Genomic DNA, 22,423 nt, shown 5'->3' with positions numbered 1-22,423 from the left:
TCTCTACAAGAAATATTTAGGGGCCAAACTGTAGCTCCCTAACGGGGCCACATAGGGAAAAAACGAAATGTACATATTGTTTAGATTATCATTCTGAACAACTTTTGTTCAATAATGCTTTTCAAAATATTTTTCGTTTTCAAGATATGAGGCGTCAATTATTTATGATTTTGGCCCTTAAAATCCCTTATTACGTAACATATGACCTACTTTTTGATTTGATAAGATCAAGCTCGTTGAGATGAACATTTCCGCTTCAATGACTTATAACAAAATATTAATAGTTTCTGAGATATTCTCCTAAACCTTTGGACCCTTCTTGGCCCCTAATTTAAAGGGTCAGCCCCTTTTGCTTGATATCGTAAGAAAGGTCATGACATTTCAAACATTTTTTGTTCAACAAGTATTTAGAAATTCTTGACCGTTCTCGAGTTATTTCTAGAAGTAATTTTTAGGGGCCAAACTGTAGCTCCCTAACGGGGCCACATAGGGTAAAAACGAAATATGCATATTGTTCAGATCATCATTCTGAACAACTTTTGTTCTTTATTGCTTTTCAAAATATTTGTCGTTTTCGAGATACAAGGGGTAAAAATTTTATGGTTTTGGCCCTTAAAATCCCTTATTACGTAACATATGACCTAAATTTTTATATGAATAGATTTGGATTGTTGAGATGAACATTTTTTGTTCTTTGACTTATACCAAAATATTAACGATTTTTGAGATATTTGATCTAGACTTTGAGCCCTTCTAGATCCCTAATTTAAGGGGCTAGCCCCTAAATCTTGATATTTTCGAAAAGATCTCGTAAATATGCACAACTTTTGTTCTACATGTCTTAACAAAATATTTGCAAGAAAAAAGATATTGGAGATCAAAGGTCAAAAATCGCCGAAATGGGCGAAAAATTTTGGCATCCATTTTTTCAGGTCCAGGCGAGCGTTTAGGCAAATCGCCTCCGGTAAAATCGAATCTCCCACAAATCTTCTAAAATGTTTACTCTATCTTGTGTAGAAATTTCAAGACTCTAGCTTCAAAACTAACGGAGGAGATGTGTGGACAACAAGGCCCTTCAAAAAGTCACTAAAAGAGAGATAACTCCTGACCGGAAGTGACGTCAAGCACGAAATTTTGCAGGCAAAGTCTCGTCACCAAAAGACATCTTTCCTGAAAATTTCGTGAAAATCGATCGAGAAATGGCTGAGAAAAACGCGTGTACTACCAAGGAAAATAATAATAATAATAATAATAATAATGAAGAAGAAGAACGCGAACAATAATAGTAAGGTCTTCCGCAGGAGACGGAAGACCTTAATAATAATAAGAAAAGTGAAAAATCAACAATAGAATAATAGAAGGGTCTTCCGCTGAAGACGGAAGACCCTAATAATAATAAGAAAAGTGAAAAATCAACAATAGAATAATAGAAGACCCTAATAATAAGAATAATCTTAACCAGCACAATAAGTAGAAGGTCTTCCGTTGCTATGGAATACCTTAATTATTGACACAAAACATTGGAGATGGATAGTGCTGACCCACTAACACTTACAGCTGCCTTTACAATTGCAAACTTGTTTGAATGTCAACTGTGTGTTGTCGCTGAAACTGTAACCATTAGCTTTATGCCATTGTTTATTATAGCAAACTAAGAAAGTATGCTCATTTTCACAGTCTCCCTGGAAGTGACTATCTTCGCATCCATTTACACCTGCAAGCAAACGTTATATATATATATATATATATATATATATATATATATATATATATATATATATACATAGATAGATAGATAGATAGACAGATAGATAGATAGACAGATAGATAGATAGACAGATAGATAGATAGATAGATAGATAGATAGATTCAATAATAAAAGTCAAGAAACACAGAACTCGAATAACATTTCCCTGTTAGCGTTCTCGGCTTTAATGCCTCTTCAGACAGTTAACTGACTGTATGAAGAGGCATTAAAGCCGAAAGTGAAATGTTATTCGAGTTTTGTGTTTCTTGACTTCTATGATTGGATGTATTTACTGTATCAAATACTGAATTCTTTTTACAAACTATATACAGTGAAACTTCTCTGAACTATATACACGTATATATATATATATATATATATATATATATATATATATATATATATATATATATATATATATTATCAAGTACGCGAAGATATCAGACAACATGCATTTATTTGCATTTCATAGAATATTTTCTTCTAAGATACATTGTATGAAATTGCTTTATCCGATATCATAAAGCTGCATAAAGGTAAATTATTTTGATACTCACTTTCAACGCCAATGGCATTAAGAATCAAACCAAAAGAGAAAATCAACTTTACATCTCCCATTGTAATGCTTCACTGCCGTGCCTATTAAATAATGTTAATTGTTGATAACAGTTCAGAATAGATGTTTAAGGAAGGTAACACTATTGGATTGGATTATTTGCACGATTATAGACGTCTGTTCGGATTTATTTGCGCATGCTACAGCTCATATACCATACTTTAATCCGGTAATTAATAATGGATAGTTAGTGCAATACCTGATGTAATGCATACCATGACCCCCAAAATCAATATTTTGTAAACAGAAAGGTTTTATACCGTTTTGTCATTAAATAACGAACATTTGCCGAGATGTGAAATATGAAAAAAACCATTCTGCTACATATATGACATACACATACCAACACTGAATAACAAATAGTAGATCTACAGGTGATATAAGTATTTCTCACATTATCACCAGTGTGAGATCGACTTTACCCATGTGAGACAGCCATGTGAGATTTTTCTGTCTCACACTGCTGCGACGTCATTTGATTGTGACGTAATATATTTTCTATGATTTACGTTACACAGTGAAGATTTACGTTACACGGTGAAGCAAAAATATTTTTCATTGTTATCTTTAAATTTTAATGTATATAGCTTTCTGTTGGACAACCTTGGGTTTTTTAGTTTACACTTACAGTGTAAACCATTTTCGGATACGCTCTTTCTGCCTATCTAATTAGTTTTTGCATCGAAGTTCAAATGAGGATTTTGATAATTTAGAATTTCCTCAAAGCTCCTAAATTTATGCACTAAACTGTAGGTAAAATGTGAGAAAAATAATCCTTCATTATTAACTCGTGTGGGGTAGGGAAATTCCACCTCTGGAACAAGATTCGCTGTCTAGGACTCGGCAAAGCCTCGTCCTAGACTGCGAATCTTGTCCCCTCGGTGGAATTTCCCTATCCCACACTCGTACTAATGAAGGATTCTATTATTCTTGATTCATTTCGATTTTATACCCTCTAATATTAATCTGCTACTGATTAGCCCTAAAGTAGGTCATGGTGCACCAAATTAAGTTGAAATTTGAACTGATTATGAGTTTCTCCGAGATGGAGATTGTGACAAAATTCCACAGCAATACCTGTGATCATACCAAACATTTTTTGGAAAACTGTTTAATTTACTTCTACCCTAAAGTAGGTAATAGTGCCCCTATCCAGCTGAAATGCTAACTGCACTAGTTTTCCTCCGAGATGAAGCCTTTGACTACATATCAGGGCAATATCTGTATCCGTAATGAAAAAACAACACCGGGAAACTGTTTGACCTATTTTTTAGCTCAAATAGGTCAAGGATGGGCCAATCCAGCTGAAATGCAAACTGAACTTGTATCCTCAAAGAGGAAGCTTATGTGCAAATTTCAGGACAATATTTGTATCTGCAACGAAAAAAGTCTGGAAAGCTATTAACCTACTTATAGCCCTAAAGTATGTTAAGGACGGACCAATTCAGCTGAAATGCAAACTTAATCTTATACTTCTTAAAGGAGAAATTGTGACCAAATTTCAAAGTCGTACATCCATCTGTTACGTGAAAAAGTCCGGAAAACTGCATAGGGCTTGTTGTGGAGAGGCTATGTACTGTCAGGAGAGTCTTACACACTCGGCTCTCTTTTCAAGATATTGAGCGGACAGTATATGCCTATGTCCAGTTTGACCTTTGCCCTTTGACCATGTGACCTTAAAATTATGAGGTGTCATCTTCTACTGATTTTGTAATGCTTAATTCTCATTACTCTTGCCAAACAGGCTGATGAGATTTGTTTTCATATATTTATTCCATAATTTACGTTCCTTTGTCAGTAGATTGATTAATTTTTTTTAACATATCGCATATCGTAATGATTACTGTTACGGTGAATTCGATAAGTTTGATGATCACCCACTTGTAAACAGACTGAAGACGTGTTCAGATTTTATTAGATCTATATACATTTATAGTAATCTTGGTCCCATAATAGATTGCAGTTGTCTGCATTTAACTATTCTGTAAAATATGAACAACAACAATTATACTAGCCTACACAATGGGATTATGAATAATTTTCTTCAATACTTCTCATATTGGTATAAACTGTACAGCATTGTAAACGGGTGGATTTAGACCCTCCTCCCTTGTGACAACTTGAAAATAAAAGTAGTACCCTTGACATTATACTTACAGACAAGTGCATAGAAATAAAGAAATCAATTATTTCTTGTCATTCATTGATTTTATTATGTATAAAGAATAGCAGGAATAACCCATAAAATTAACAAAAAATGCCTCAAAACCCTAGAGTCCCTAGCCTATATTGGGTTCCCTTTTGACAAATCTTAGATCTGCCACTGCTCCATGTAAACATTTTAAACTAAACCAGACTTCTCCAAAGCTTTCATGCAACTTAATTTGCTTCATTAGTGGTAGGGACAATTAGACTAAGTGGGCTTCTAATTTAGAATTATTTTTTTCATAGTTATAAAAACTTATAGGTCACTCTTATGCCTTTGTAATATAGAACACTTTCCCTCTTATTTTAAATTGTTCTCAAAATATGACCTAAGAGGTTTTTCAACCTGCATCTATTTCATCCATGGTGTTTTCAAAGTACAAACCAACTCCAAGGAAGAAGAAATTCATTTATGTGCATAAATAAAATCAAATTGAATCATAAATAACACCAATGTTATTCACTAGCAATTCCGTTTATTTCAATAAAATACATGAAGCAATAGGATGATCACAATAATTAATGATTTCGAACCTTCGAGATGAAAGGTGTTATGAAATTTTCCATTAATTCATATAAAATTCCTGATGCAAATCTTTATGATATCAAAATACTTAAACTTGATCTACTATTGCGCCTATTATATTTGCTGTGAAAATAGACTTGTATAATGATATCATACGTAGCCAGGGTATTGTGGCCAATTTTTTTCTTAATGTCAGGTCCTCCTTTTTTCTTCTTTTATTTGCGAGTTCTTGTTGTATGGATACTGTTAAATTTACATACCTGTAAGATACCCCATATCCACTGGTTTAGGTTGGAATGTAGGGGTTTTTAAAATCATAACCAAATAAATGACAATATTAAAACAAACAGCATTTACTCATTTTTCCCCCCATTGCAACAGCATATTGGTTGACAATAATTAGTAGGGACTGGCTTTAGTCAGACTGACAACAATCCATTGGTGGGATTTATTCTTCAAATATCATGTCCGTATTAGTCTCTTCATCAAAATTGATTAAATTAATAAGCTTTGGATGCGTTTTGAATCGTCTTCAATAAATATGGTCTTCGAAATTCAGTAATTAAAAAATGTATATAATATTGAAAAGTTTCGTTATTTCTTACCGTTACCTACTTTTTTCTCTCTCTAAATTTCTGATAAAATATACATTAATATTTAAGATTATGAGTCAACATTTTTAAACTATGTAGTGTCTGTAATTTTTCTACTGAAAAGTTTAAAGCACTTGAATTGGTTTATTGTTCTATCCAATCTCCATATGTATCCTGACAGGTGCATTTCCTCCTATTTACATTTAACATCACACGGGACTTGGTATCCAGCTATTGGCTCATCATATTGCTAAGAAAACAAAACAAAATTACTTTCAGCAGATCCCGGTAGGATCATCGTTTAGGTTTTGTTGAAACATATGCAACTAAGTTTAACTGATACATTTATACAAATTAATACATCAATTATCAATGTCATTAGTATGTAATCCATGGCTAACAAGCACAGTACAAACTGCAAACATTGGATTTTAGTTGCATGTTTTACAACTTTGCAAACATGCATGTAGTGCTCAGAGCAGTGTAGTGTGACAACGTATCGACCCCTTTCCCCTTACAATGACAGTTTTACACTTCCTCTGACTCTCCCCTTTTGTGACAGTTGTAAAAGAGAATACATAAAAATTGAAGATATGTATCAGCAAGTGACCCCCCCCCCCCGGAAAAATGATGCTATGTGCTTGGATTATAAATGTCTGCGTAGTACAATAAACAGCAAAACATCTTACCGAGTTCATAGATACGTATTTCGTTATTTTGTGGACATTTAGCTGACTTTGAGGCCTGTGATATAAGGCAATAAACAGCATGTACACTTCTGCAAGTCTGTCTTTCGTTGATGGAAATGGTGTGAATTTGGCTCCATTATGTTAGTCTGGATACCTACTGTGTGATTTAAAGATTCCAGAGAAAAATGTTTAATCATTCCTCATACAAAAAGATGCATACACAGTGTATTATTAACACATGATCGGTCGATAACTTTCTGTGTTTACTATACAACACAATGGCGGATGTCCGATGTTTGTCCGAGGCTCGAGTTGGTGGGCGGGGCTTATTTTTTCAGCGCATTTCATTGGTCAAAATATAAGGTCACGAACTGCAGTGAATCGGTGTATTCCTTAGGATGTACCAGTGTACCAAGTTTGATATCTGTCAAGAAAAGGGTTCTCAAAATATTGAACGGACAGCGTCTTCCTATGTCCAGAGTAGATTGACCCTGACCTTTGACCTGAAAATCAATAAGGGTTCTTTTCTACCTATAACCAACCCACATATAAGATATCATTACCATGAAGTCAAAGGTTCTCAAGATATTGAGCAGACAACATCTAGTCTACCGACCGACCGACCAACTGGTGCAAAGCAATATTCCCCTCTTCTTTGAAGAGGGGTATAAAAAGTTAATATTTGCATAAAAAACTTTCTAACATGGGTGTTGCTAAAACACGGAACGGGAGACGGACGGAACGGAACGGAATTTATGAATTAGAATGTTTGAAATATCTAAAAAAAAACAAAACAAAACAAAAAAAACCCAAATATGAGGGGAGGGGGTATTTTGATTAAACTAAAATTTTTGGGAATTTTTTCACAAGCGGTAAAACAATTTTATCTTAAAATTTTGCATCATAAATTGATTAAGCGAAGTTTAACGTTTGTATAGGAATTTACAAAGGGTTTTATAAGAATTTTAAAATTTCGGTATTGGCAGATGTGTTAGCGAGCAGCGACACCTATGGGTAGAGAATGGAAAGAACACACGTGGTTTATATGCCCATGTGGTAAAACATCATTAACGCATATGTACGTGTATTTACACATAATCTCGTGTATGCATGTACTTATAGGAGGGAGTGTGGTATGTATAAAACAATGATAGTTCAACAATTTTAATCTGAGTTTGATTTATTTATTTTTTTAACTAACAGAGACTTTAGTGATCGCAGCAATCCAATCCTAAATAGGGAGGACTTCCAAAGTAAATACTTGTTTCTTAACTTTTAGATTGATTATGAGATGACCTTTTAATTCCTTTCAAATTCTCTGTTAACCTTTTTATTTATTTCATAAATTATGAAATAAATCTGTTAATTCTTCTTACTATGCATCGTAAACTTCATCTTAGCTTTTCATTGGTTCTGTTTCAATCTTACTTCTCCGCTGTATTTCTTCGGGTTCAACACTAATCCGCAGGGTATTGGTAAACCTACGAATTTTCACATAAATTCATCCTATATGAGGCAAACACTTTTATACACACCGTCCACCACCGTGGCCAAACATCATTTGGATACAATCATTTCTACGCAGGATACAATCGTGTTTTTAACGCAGAGTACAACCAACCCTGGCAATTTAGTATGGAGAGTGTAGATGTCCGTGAGGAGGGGTTAGAAAGTGGCCAATATTTTTCTTTATACAGACGATTCTTAAAAATTATATAGCCTATCAGGTGACGCAATGAATTCTGATTCGAATGCTGTTGTCTTTATTGCGTACATCTAAACTACAGGGTGAACCTAGGATATCACGAAAAAGAAACTTGCAATAAAAGTAAATGTTTAACCACAAGTTTCTACAGAGTGTTTTCGGTAATTATTAAATTTGTAAATGGGGGCCTCATGGGTGAGGGGGTCAGTAAACAAACGTGGCTTTAACATGTTCACCCCGAACTCTGTTAAAGTTCAGAAAACAAGCTTATAACAAAATCAATGATACTCTATTTTCCTCACGAACCTGGAATGTTTGCTAGCCAAACGATTTGATAAACAACTCTGGTTACAAACCACTGTTTCTGAGGAGAATAAAATTTAAAAAACAACACCAAAAACACATGATCATAGGAAAGATGGAGGTTCATCCTAAAGATCTAAACGTAAGATGACATGCCGGTACTATATTCTCTTTAGATAACAATTGAATAAAAACCCGATACATGCAGAGTTTAATCACAATTTCCCGAGGTAAAGGTTAGAAACAGTAATATTTAATCTTCGCCAAACACGAACAGCTCCGATATTTAACAATAATGCATAATCGTACTGTGGTACGGACTCGTCATTTTTGTTATGTAAATATGTTTAGGGTTAATGCCTGAATAGTGCATACAAAACTAACAACGACTGCTAGCTAAATTAAAATATAATGTGAAGGCAAAAAAGTAAAATCATTATAGCATCCAGTTCTACAATTATTGTGTGGGGTAATATATTGAAGTACAAATAAAGTATTGGTTAATAACAAGAGGACCACATGCGTTAATGGCCACCTGAGAATTAGTAAAAGTATCACTACTCCCAAGGGCTATAAAATCTACACAAATATCCTGTTCTGATAACATTTTAGGTCACCTCAGTCATTCACGTAAGCTATTGCTATTAATATACGTTCGTCGACGTCCGTAGTTTACAGTATAACATTTTTAACTTCTTTTTGATAACTACCTTTAGTACAATTCCTTTCAAACTTGGTATAATGCTTAAACTTGTATGGTCCGAATTTCGACTATTTTTGTCCACCTTATAAAACAATGTTCAATCACCACACGTATGTATTTATGAGGCTATACACGCTTTAACCTCTAGACCACCGCGGCGGTATTTTTGGTAACTAAAATCAATCCAAGGCCTAAAACGCACTAACCACACAAAATCTGATACCCGTTGTTCCATAACCATCAAAATCCTGCATGAAGTTGTGCAAACACTCCCACATATCTCCTTATCTCGGCACAAAACGACCTCTTTCAAGTCTTCTGCTTAGGATATTTTGGTCTTCTGCGGGGGGGGGGGGGGGGTGGGGGGGGGGGGGGTAGGGTAAGTCACACTTCAATTGTTTCACAAAAATCACCGCACCATCAGATGTTAGGATGTAATAATGGGTCCTATTAAAGATAAAATCAAAATACTAATCACACACAGATTTTGACTGCGGATAACTCCATTTACCTAATCAGGATATAGGGCTCACGGCGGGTGTGACCCGTCGACAGGGGAAGCTTACTCCTCCTAGGCACCTGATCCCACCTCTTGTGTGTCCAGGGGTCCGTGTTTGCCCAACTATCTATTTTGTATTGCTTATAGGAGTTATAAAATTGATCAGTGTTCGTTATCTTCACCTTGCATTCAAAAACTGATCAAACAGGGCACCACACCACCTAAGTTATCATGAGTGAACCTAAATTCCATTCAATATGCCCATTCCAGGCATTACGCATTTACCAGAGCCAGAGACCTACAACCATTTCGTCTTGTTCATTCTTTGTTCATAGTGATGCAGCCTCCTTCACTAGATATCAATGCAATTCTACAAAAGATTTCGTAATTGCTGAGGTACAGTGTCATTTTGTAAGACATAGGTTTAGAATCGGCAGGGCCACTGACATGATATTAAGGGGTGCCTCTGATTTCGTAATAATGAAATCCGGTAGATGGAATCCAATGCATTTACCACATGCATTAGAATGTAATCTCTTGTGCCAATTGTATTAATACCATCGATACAATCCCCTTCCTCTTTATGCCCTCTCCAGTCTGTCCCGGTATCGTCACTGCTTACACCCAAATCTACTAATTTCACTGACCCATACAAAGTTATTATAGGTAACAAAACCATCTGAATCAGGGGACCCTCAATTCCATAATGGACAGGCGTATATACTAGTCAAGATGGAGGTAGAAACATGGGTCTTCCAGCAACAGTTCAGTGGGACGTCATACGTGGAATGGAAAGGCATGATCTCGGTCCCCCGCATTCTTCATCTCTTAAATCACTCCCACCTCCAAATATCCTGATCATTCATCTAGGTCTGGGCAGGAATTTCATTGCTCTTTTCTAAAGTATCATGCGCTTATGCTCTGAACCAAACTTGTTTGGTCAGGTATTCTTCCAAGACTATTTTGGCATGATATGCCCTTGGCTAGAAATAAGAAAATTGCTCAAAAGCGCAAAAAGGTCAACCACAGCCTTTGCATCCACTGTCATCCCCGATGTAGGGGGGTACATTATTAGCCACCCAAATATTTCAATACAACCCAGTAGCTAAGTACTTCGTTACTAGCTTGAAAATACGGATGTATATTTAATTGATGGGATAAAATTTAGAAATTCATTTCAAAATTAAGGATTATCTCCCTCATGCATAGCTCTATCCTTGGACGAATTTGGCTCCAGTTTTTGGCACTGTAGTTTTCCTTTTAGCTCTCAAAAGTTTATTGTTATTTCGAATTTCCAAAATTTCGGCTTGAGCATCACTGGAGAGACATTATTTGTCGAAATGCGCATCTGGTTCATTAAATTTGGTACCGGATAAGTTTTACATAATCATGATTAGTTTCGGTACGATGGAACACACTTGTTTAATTCTAGTAATGCTAGTTAATAAGCCTTAACTCGCTCTCATCATCGGGGTTATGTCATCGTCGCTAGCCACGTTTACTTAGTTCCGTAGTACCTACCCTACCCCAAACCCTGGCTGCATGATCAGCAAAACCCTCGATTTTCATGAATATTTATGTTAACAGCTGTGAAGGAGAAACTTCAAACTTACTCTGCGACTACATATGCCAGAAGTGGTGTTAAACAAATGTGGATTCTAAAAAATTCTAAAGAACTTTTAGTAAACTTGAAATCACAGAATTTTTCCCAAATCAATAACATTAAAACCTATGACTTTTCAACACTATACACGATCATTCCTCACGATAAATTAAAGACTAGACTTTTTGACATCATAGACATTTGCTTCTTCAACAGAAACGGAAAACGGAAATATTCATATCTAGTGATCAGTCATTCAAAAACTTACTTTGTCAAACACCACTCTGATTCCACGCACAAGTACTCTGAAGTTGAAATAAAAAATATGCTAGAGTTCCTCATTGACAATATCTTCGTTGTCTTTGGTGATCAGGTCTTCCAACAGTCTGTTGGAATTCCCATGGGCACGAATTGTGCTCCTTTGTTAGCTGACCTGTTTTTATATTCATATGAAGCAGAATTTATTCAAAAACTTCTACGTGAGAAGAAAAAATCTCTCGCTGTGACCTTCAATTCGACTATTAGATATATCGATGACGTTTTGTCTATTAACAATGATAACTTTCATTCATATGTCGATTTGATATATCCCTGTGAGCTCGAAATAAAGGACACCACAGAGTCGTCCACTTCTGCTTCATACTTGGATATTTTATTGAAAGTAGACATTAACGGCAAACTAACAACTCAACTGTATGACAAACGGGATGATTTCAGCTTCTCCATCGTCAACCTTCCTCATTTATGTAGCAATATTTCATTATCACCTGCATCTGGTGTTTATATATCTCAACTGATTCGATATGCAAGAGTTTGTTCTGGGTATAGTCAGTTTTTAAATCGAGGTAAGCTACTGACAAACAAATCGATGGTACAGGGATTTCAACAGTCTCGATTGAAGTCAGCATTTCGCAAATTCTATGGTCGTTATAACGATCTAGTTTGTCAATACAACCTCGCATTGGGTCAAATGCTGTCTGAAGTGTTTCATACCGATTGTTAAGCCGTTCTTGGCACACTGATTTTGACTGCAGATAAATCCGTTTACCTGATCAGGATATGGGGCTCACGGCGGGTGTGACCGGTCAACAGGGGATGCTTACTCCTCCTAGGCACCTGATCCCGCCTCTGGTGTGTCCAGGGGTCCGTGTTTGCCCAACTATCTAATTTGTATTGCTTGTAGGAGTTATGAGGTTGGTCACTGTTCGTTATATTCACATTGCATTTATGTTTACAAACTTCTATTACCCAACTCTCTGCTCACCGTAACTCGTTTTTGCTGTCATCTGATATCTGAACAAAAACACAAGAGTAACTGAGAGTGACAATATTCATTTATTACTGAACAAATGGCAAAAGAAATCTTCAACATAAAATTCTTGGAAAAATCACTTAATGCAATTCTACATTATCATTTTCTGAACAATGTATACACATGTATGTGAAGGACATGAATTTTCATTGCTGTTATTGTAATGAAAAAATAACCGTTGTCATTTCGAATTTCAATAAATGCTCGAAGTTTAAAAATGAAATTATATCGTGTTTTCAGCTTACATACATTTTTCGAAAGGGAAAGACTATTCTTTCAGGTAATCAGTTACACGCATATGTAAAATGATGAATTAGTCTTTTTGAGATGGAATAATAACCTATTGGACAACGTCGTTTAACTAATTTGATAATTTCTTGCTTTGGTTACTACTGATTATTACAGAACAGAAATAAAATTCCATCGATTCAAAATTTATTCGATTATTTCTATATGCAAGGTGAAGATAACGAACAGTGATCAATCTCATAACTCCTACAAGCAATACAAATTGGATAGTTGGGCAAACACGGACCCCTGGACACACCAGAGGTGGGATCAGGTGCCTAGGAGGAGTAAGCATCCCCTGTTGACCGGTCACATCCGCCGTGAGCCCCATATCCTGATTAGGTAAACGGAGTTATCCGCAGTCAAAATCAGTGTGCCAAGAACGGCTTAACAATCGGTATGAAACACGTCAGACAGCATTTGACCCAATGCGAGGTTGTATTGACAAACTAGATCGTTATAACGACCATAGAATTTGCGAAATGCTGACTTCAATCGAGACTGTTGAAATCCCTGTACCATCAACTTGTTTGTCAGTAGCTTACCTCGATTTAAAAACTGACTATACCCAGAACAAGCTCTTGCATATCGAATCAGTTGAGATATATAAACACCATATGCAGGTGATAATGGAATATTGCTACATAAATGTGGGAAGTTGACGATGGGGAAGCTGAAATCATCCCGTTTGTCATACAGTTGAGTTGTTAGTTTGCCGTTAATGTCTACTTTCAATAAAATATCCAAGTATGAAGCAGAAGTGGACGACTCTGTGGTGTCCTTTATTTCGAGCTCACAGGGATATATCAAATCGACATATGAATGAAAGCTATCATTATTAATAGACAAAACGTCATCGATATATCTAAAAGTCGAATTGAAGGTCACATATCTGGTTCATTAATCATATGATGGGAGATTTAATATATAAACGTGTTAGAATTTGTGAGAAAAACTGAATTGAATTTTTTGGTTAAACTGGTTTTCCATATAGAAAAAAGATTTAAAAATAGCAGATGGATATTTGATTGTTATCCTCTTTAGATTCCTTAATGAAATATACACGTTCTAATTAATTTCGAAACTGCTGTTCAAAGCACACTTTGAAGTTCCGTTAACAATTGTGTGCTATAAGAGGATTTTGTTAATGGAAAGTTTTTATTCTATACCCAAGATTTTTATATCCGTTTTTGTTTTCTCTTCGAATTCTTTCAGAGATCGCTCCATAGTATCTGTGAAGCTTTTGAAATCCCTCCTCAGAGCCCCAAGTTGATGATCACCGATAGCAGATGAAAGTTGTCCAGGTAGAAAACCATGTAAGATGTCTTTGCAGCTTCCGGTTTGTATTTCAGCTTGTGTAACATGGGTCATCAGTAGGAAGGTTAGTAAGCGTAGCATTTCAGTTGTTATCTAACAATGAGGGGAATAACAATAGGTATTATAACCATTACATCATTACCAAACAATTCTGAATAAAGCTTACATTGTACAATATACAAGTGCACCATAGCATTCCATACCTTTGTATGCACTTCGAAATTTCCTGCATTGCTTACAACACATTGGTGGATCCATATCTGCAAACGAAGGACAATGTTAAGGGATATACATGTATGCATTTCTGTCTTCTTTTGCAGAAAGAAAAACATTAGAAGACTTGTAAAAGTTCTCTGTCATTATCTATCTCAGAAAATGTCTATCAAAAAGGGAAACTCATGTTTGAGTTGGCACCCCGAATTACATTTACAGTTTTAGAAAAGAAGCTTATGAACCTGTTTGTCAAATGAAATACGTTTTAAGTCTTGTATTTCTTCAAGTTAGAAAATGCATAGGTTCCATTCGAAAGGGACCCTGGCTCAACAAACGTGCACATGCTTAACTATTACGAAAAGATGAAGATAAGGAACAGTAATTTCAAGTTTTGTTTATTTGCATTGCGTCCCTACAACATTTGTTTTGTTCATATGGAGAGGCATCAGTTATAGCTGAAGTAGTGCAAATATAAACTTAAGCAGGCAATTTATATCGACAGCTTTCGGGGGGGGGGTCTTAAAGTCGTCAACACCTGTAGTGACACGTGACCACAGTTTTCAAGTCTCATTTAAAGCATCCTATACCCGTAAGGGTTCATCTTATTCTCATCACTATAGTTACCTATACTACACATATTTTACTATCTTTAAATTCAATATTATATATCATAGTGTATCAAATAATCTTTTTTTCAATGTCTATTTTGATGCAATATCCGCTATTATCAATACTCAAAATGTCAAAGCGTTTTCAAAAGAACTCTGTGTTAAAGAGCTCTCGCTGTTCCGTCCCTGATCGTAAATTTGTTGTACTTTACCTATACAGCTCGTGATGTCTCAATATGAATGAAAAAAATATTCAAAAGTACGTAGAATAAACAAACCAAGCAAATCCAATCAAAACGCAATATGATACATATATCTCTCCAATATGATGTACACACATCTGCACTAAACACACAACACAATTGTCTTAATCAAGTCAATAAACAGCCTGATTCTTGAGATGGTATTAGATATATTTTCCTTCATTGAGATATATTTCTCTATATTAATAAATAAGTAATGTTTATACACTTACATCTTGATTGCTTTTCCAGAATCAAGAAATCATACGGGTGTGCAATACACATGCACAAGTATCAATGAAGTTTATCTGTTTAAGGAACAATATGGTGCATTTCATATATATGGTACGTGACGGAGTCATCTCATTAAACTTGATACCAACATTAGTATGAAAAGCGAAGAGAACAAACAGAAATCAATCTCATAACTCCTATAAAAAATTGAGAGTTGGACAAACACCGACATTTACACCGACATTTGGACATACCAGAGGTGGGATCAACGGTCCATAGATACGATCACTGTTTGCTATCACCACTATATATATATATATATATATATATATATATATATATATATATATATATAAATAAAATAACTTTCAAATATCGGAACCCACGGGGTTACTCTCCGTCACACTGCATTCAAGAAGCAAGGGGTACTGAGGATTTATTCGAACCTGGACCCTCACGAGATCATTGAAAATTAAATGAAAACCAAAAGGAAACTATTTTTATGACATACAGATAGAGTTATGCTAACGCACATAAAGATATTTGACGTATTGTTAATGCCCGAGTAACTTTTCTTTAGCGTGTATGACAAGTATATCTAAACGGCAATAAAACGCTAGCACTTCATGAAAAGTATACCGATATGAAACGTGGCGGTTCATACCCTAATGAAGTTTATTTCTTGAATGTAAAACTTATACGGTACCAATTTTGATGCACCAGATGAGCATTTCGACAAATACAGTCTCTTCAGTGATGCTCAAGCCGAAATATTGAAAATCTGAAATAGTAATAAATTTGTAAGAACTAAAAAGAAAAACAGAGAGCCAAAGACTGGAGTCAAATTCCTCTAAGGATCAGAGTGATGCATGAGGGGGGATAATCCTTAATTTTGAAATGAATTTCTAAATTTTATCACAGCAATTAAATATCCATCCGTATTTTCAAGCTAGTAACGAAGCACTTAGCCACTGGGCTGTAGAGACCCTCGGGGACTAACAGTCCACCATCAGAGGCCTCGACCCAGGGGTTGTAATGTAAAGCTTATACATCTAGTTTCTATTTTTTACCGGAATACCCAGCAGTTAGAATGTATCATATTAATCTCCATACAAACGCACATTCTTTATAACTCTGTCGCATTCAAGAGAAATTGGATATCATTACAATTGTAGAAATATCAAAGGCAGAACCTTGGAAATGTAAATATAAGCCGATGGTAACTTTCGATAGTTGTACACAAGGTATATCTAGCGTGAATGACTTGTGTGGAACGCATGTATAACGTTTATGTAACTTAGGTTTAGGGTTAGGTATAGGTTAGGCTAACCCTAACCCTACAACGTATAACAGGCGTGCTGAAGCACACTCTGATGATTAAGTCATTACAAATATACGACACCTCTTCTCAAACTCTACGTATTATAGAAATAAACGTGGTTGGCGCGACATGGCTCCTGAGAATGTATCTCTTTATCTGTGCCAAGTAGTAGTAAGTATAAGTTTGAAAGTACACTATCTGCAAGTTATAAACTAGGTTGCTGGGTTCTTGGCATATTCTAATCACGTGGAGTCATCAAGCAACCGTTCAATACATCAATACATGTTATGTAAATGTCTTACGGTTACAAATAAGTAAGAAATATGTTGTCAATAGGTTAGACAAACATTAGACATACAATGTACGCTACATAAAATCCCAGCGTGCCTGAACTTATTAACGTATTTCTTATATTTTAGTTACGGCTAAATTATAAGCAATACTTTGGGACTCGTTGAAAACTTTATGCATGGGTACACATTTTCTTGCAATCTGCGTGGAATAATTTATATTATTATACTTTCATGTAAAATACTCGAACCTGATTGGTCGAGAAGCATTTGAAAAAACATATTGTTACCCTCAGAGAACAGAAAACACGCGCCCCAGGTTGATAGTATTTAGCAACGGGTAACATTACTTGACAACGGGTGATATTATAAAAAAATATCACATGCGTCAAATTTATGCGCGTACGGTTCGCCGTAGATTGCTAGACGACGTCGTTTGAGTGTTTGTAATAAACGCGAGTACCCGCATCGAAATACGAAATATCGCATGACAGTGATTGATCAAATGTCAACAGACGTAAGTTTTTCTGCTTTCCAGTTTACATAACATTCAGTATAATAAAACAAATATTGCATGTAGTTGAGGGTAACATTGAAATTTTCACCCCTCGAAAAATCATTGTCAACCTCGGCTACGCCTCGATTGAAAATGGTTTTCTCGGGGTGAAAATTTTCAATGTTACCCTCAACTACATGCAATATTTATATATCACTTTATTTCAATGGGCTCATCTCGTTTTAAATACTTCTTTGTGAGCCAGTGTGTGTCTATTTTTGCATACCTTGGTCTACATATTTGATGGTATTCTCTGTAGTATGTCAGCTTCATGATATTGGTATGATTAAGAAATAAATTCCTTTTCAAAAAATACATGATCTGCCACCTTTACTCCAGCTTACTTCATGGTGCGCATTAACGCTTTATGAAAAACATACTGGTGTAACATTAAATAGTAACTCCGTTGAAAAACGACCCCAGAGGTCATTTCTTAACGCCAAAAGTCGACCCCGATCAAAATTTAACATTAAAGATTGATCAACAACGGTCGTTGAAAGGTGTTCAACGTGAAATTTTGATCAATAATGAGGTTAGTTTAACTACATACATATCATATGCATCAAAGTTTAAAATCGATTGTAAAAAAAACAAAGAAAAAATGAGTGAGAGAGAGAGAGAGAGAGAGAGAGAGAGAGAGAGAGAGAGAGAGAGAGAGAGAGATGTGTTATGAAGAGAGTTATGAAGCGAACGCTCCACCACTGAATGCTCTACCACTGCACGTACATATATATCTACGCTAGCATGTTCACGCGTATCGAATCATGCACATAGGAGGTATGAAACTACCGTAAAATGTTTCTATCTCGAAGTCCGAGGGACTTCGTAAAAACTTCGATATATCCGGGGGTTCGAGATATCCAAAATCGATCTTGAACATTTTTTTAAAGGATGATATTTGATGCATAGTATAAGATTTGCATTATAAACAACAATCCCGTTGCCGTTTCTTACAGTTATTAATACAAGTTGATAAATTAATATTGTGAAATTTCAAAGATAAACATTTCGTTTTTTAAAATATATGTATAAACATCAAATTGAATTCACAATGTGTTTCAATTAAGGTGATCGTGCCTGTATGCTTACTTTAAGTTTACTGATGTCCAGTCTCGATTGGGATGTAGCTATTGCGTTGTAGTGAACGAACATTTCACAGAAGAAACAAAAAAGGCGGATTTAAAAAAAACCCAACCTTTTAAATATTTATTAAGTAAATTTTCGTGTTTTCTCTGTTCTAGTTTTAATGAGATGAAGCGTGTATTATTAAATGCATTATCGTTATTATGAGCATTACCTTCAAGCGCATTTCGACAATTTTGTGCGTTTATCTAACCCACTTGTATATGGAAGTTATAATGACACATTGCTTCATAGATATAGGAATTTGACGACAGAAAAGCTGATGTAATCGTGTTTGTCAAAGTGGAGTTGTTAATTTGCCACGATGAAACTCTACTTGAATATGAAATTGATATCAGATATAATGGGTTTTCTTTTATTTGGAAATACGAATGAAAATGCTTATTGTTAATATATAAAATGTCAGTATAGAGCTGAATCCAAATAACGCACCTTTGAAAGTGTATACATGTATATGTGTTTAGCAGGTTGTGAAATACGTGCAATGCTGCATTTGGAGATTTCGCTTTGAAGCATAGTACATCACCAATCTATGCACATTTTAAATCTGAACGGTTTAAATTGCAAATGATCCAAACAAACATTTTACTTAGGTCATCTCGTTAATATTTTGAATCATATCTGCAAACACGTCGTTGTTTCAGAAGAATTTTCAGCGATACAATCAAGCAAAAAATAAGACACTTCAACAAAATAGAAAATTTCCTTTTTTACTGTTTGAAAGCATTTCTATTGTATTATTCGACATTTCTATTCCTTGGAACAGACGGCACATACAAGTTCTCGTCCGTTTACGTATGGTGGACATTCTAATGAGCCACATCTTGCTTCCACTAGATAGAACAGTTAACCATTAAGATCAGAATGACTCCTAGCAATAGTATCGGGGTTTCTATCCACACACGTGTAGGTTGTGGCAGCAGCATGGTTATGACGTCCCGCCATTAGATATCCATCGTATTCCAAATTCCAACCTTTGTAGCAAGTTTTCCTGACTTCCACATTGAAAAAGACGTTTGGGCATCAATGTATTTCTATATGATTTTTTTTATGCATGTTTGACTACAAATGCTAATCAAAGTTAGGATCTATAAAGCATTGAATTAAGAGTTTGATCTAATTAGAGTAAGGACAGATCAAAAGCAATAGTCATTAGTACCTGGGAATACTCTAAGAACAGATTTATCATGAACCAGACAGACAGCACAAGGTATACTGGACCAAATTTCTAACTCCCCAAGTTAATAATTTCTAAATTTTACAAACCTTTGCAGTTATGCAATTTGTAATTTATAATATCGACAGCTAACTAAAATGTTGACCTTTTTAGCACAAAGATTTCAAGAACGCGTTCGTAGCCACTGGACCGTAGCGGGTTTTGTTGAAATTGAAAATCTCGTGCTCGATTGGTTTTACTGGCTTGCTTTTCAAAATTCTTTGTTTTCTTGTTCTCAATACACTCATTTGTATTTGAAAAAACACAAAATTACTGAAGTCAAATGCGGCGCATGTCGACAGAGGAACGCGCAAGAGCAGTTGGCATGGTCCATGCTGGTTGCAGTTTACGAGAGGTTTGCTTTCTTCCATTACATTCGATCTTTTGCGAAAAACTTTCAGATACACAGTGTAGGAAACCATTTAAAAATTCAATTGCATTGATCATTTTCACAGGTTGCTAGAAATTTCAATAGAGACCACAAGACCATCGCAAACCTAATCCGAAAATTCAATGGAACCGGAAGTGTAGCGGATCTACGCCGACGGACCAAATGGCGTGTAACAACCCCTCAACAGGACCGCTACATAAGAGTGACCCATTTACGCGACAGACATTTGACAGGTCGAGCGACAGCAAGGCGCACATTTGGAACACATGGAAGACCCCTCAGTGATCAAACTGTGAGACTTAGGGAAGGGGGATTGCGGGCAAGAAGGCCTTATGTAGGGTTGGTATTGTCTGCAAGACATAGGCAACTTCGATTAGCGTGGGCAAAACGCCATCTGAGGTATACGCGCGCGGACTGGGGACAAGTTCTTTTCACAGATGAGTCCAGATTCAATTTAAGGCGATCAGATGGACGGTCCCGCGTCTACCGCAGAATTGTCGAACGATATATTGACGCATGGGTAAGGGGGCGAGAGCAGTTTGGAGGTGGTTCTGTCATGGTGTGGGCGGGAATATCGTTTCACACAAAAACACCAATGATCCCAATCCACCAGAACCTGAATGCAGCAAGGTACCAAAACCTTGTCCTTCAGCCAGTGTCAATCCCGCACATCCAAGCAAATCGCGGAATGGTCCTTATGCAGGATAATGCGACCCCACACACGGCAAGAACCACCCAACAGATGCTGCAGGGTCACAATATCCGCGTAATTGACTGGCCCCCTTGCAGTCCAGACATCAATCCCATTGAACATGTATGGGACGAGGTAGACAGGCGAGTAAGACAGCTTCCCCAGCCGCAGAATCTGGCAGAGCTTGAGATAAACCTTACTAACACTTGGAATAACATTCCACAAAGTTTTTACACAATTACGTGACCTCAATGCGAAACAGGTGCCAGGCAGTTATTCGAGCGAATGGGGGACACACACGGTATTGATTGTTGAGAATTTCAAAATTTAGGGTACTGTTAAGTTTTCATGTTTTTAATTGAATATTTCAATAAATGAACATTGAAAAAAAATTGACTTCTTTTGAAGATGTTATATTTTATACCAATCAAAACCTATGTCAAAATAATAGAAAATAAAACCAGTGGATGACAAAACTTAGGTGGGGAGTTAGAAATTTTGTCTAGTATACTTCATGGTCATGGAGATTGCGCATATCACCCATGAAAGTGTTTGTTTCATATTCCGCTCCATATACATAACCCCTATAGCTGTCAGTTCCACCTTTGTATCACTCCGGATCCCTAGGTAAACAAAGGGGTTCAACAGCCGCTCCATGATGACTATAATGTGCCCCACCAGTATATCCTGTTTAAAGAAAGACAATTCCCTTGGAGAATTTCTAGCATTTTTTTTAAGAAAATGTAATTTTGCTAATACGAAATATAAATCTTTCTTATGTAGATCTATACATACCAAAGAGAACCAGCTCAGCTTTGGAGGGGCATGTCTTCTTCCCCCATCTTGTGTAGACGACGCTCTTGTTTCTTCTGCCTGTATCACACAAAGCTATACATTATAACTGATCAATCTAATAGTAGTTTTCAGTGGACCTTTCAATGATTTTCAACATGGAAAATCCCAAAACGGTGTTTTACGGAAGAAATTGAAATTTCTGTTACTTAGGTATTAAATATTATAATGATCACTTTTATTCATGTTTAGGAATATACTTATTCAATCATTTTCTGAACAATGTATATACATGTATGTGAAAAACCTGAATTTTCATTGCCATTATGGTAATGAAAAAATAAACGTTGTCATTTCCAAAATCAGTAAATGCTAGAAGTTTAAAAATGAAATTATATCGTGTTTTCAGCTTACAAATACTTTTTGAAAAGGAAAGACTATTCTTTCAAGTAATAATCAGTTACACGCATATGTAAAACGATGAATTAGTCTTTTTGAGATGGAATAATGACCTATTGGGCAAAGTCGTTTAACTAGTTTGACATTTTCTTGCTTTGGTTACTACTGATTATTATATAACAGAAATAAAATTCCTTCGATTCAAAATTTATTCCATTATT

General features: G+C 35.7%; 1 long non-coding RNA gene and 1 pseudogene across 1 annotated transcript; one reads left to right on the top strand and one right to left on the bottom strand.

Moving 5' to 3' along the window:
• LOC125672751 (uncharacterized) overlaps window positions 1-22,423 on the top strand; it is an 86,495-nt pseudogene that overhangs the window by 55,802 nt on the left and 8,270 nt on the right.
• Window positions 5,721-7,128, bottom strand: LOC130049998 (uncharacterized). The gene is made up of 2 exons (XR_008798347.1): window positions 6,377-7,128; window positions 5,721-5,937 (listed from the first exon to the last, which is right to left on the bottom strand). It is a non-coding gene; the product is annotated as an uncharacterized LOC130049998 (long non-coding RNA).

Source organism: Ostrea edulis, chromosome 9, assembly GCF_947568905.1.
Source record: "Ostrea edulis chromosome 9, xbOstEdul1.1, whole genome shotgun sequence".
NCBI classification, from domain to species: Eukaryota; Metazoa; Mollusca; class Bivalvia; order Ostreida; family Ostreidae; genus Ostrea; species Ostrea edulis.
The sequence above is the reverse complement of the archived record's forward strand: the minus strand, read 5'-3'. Positions and strand labels throughout refer to the sequence as shown.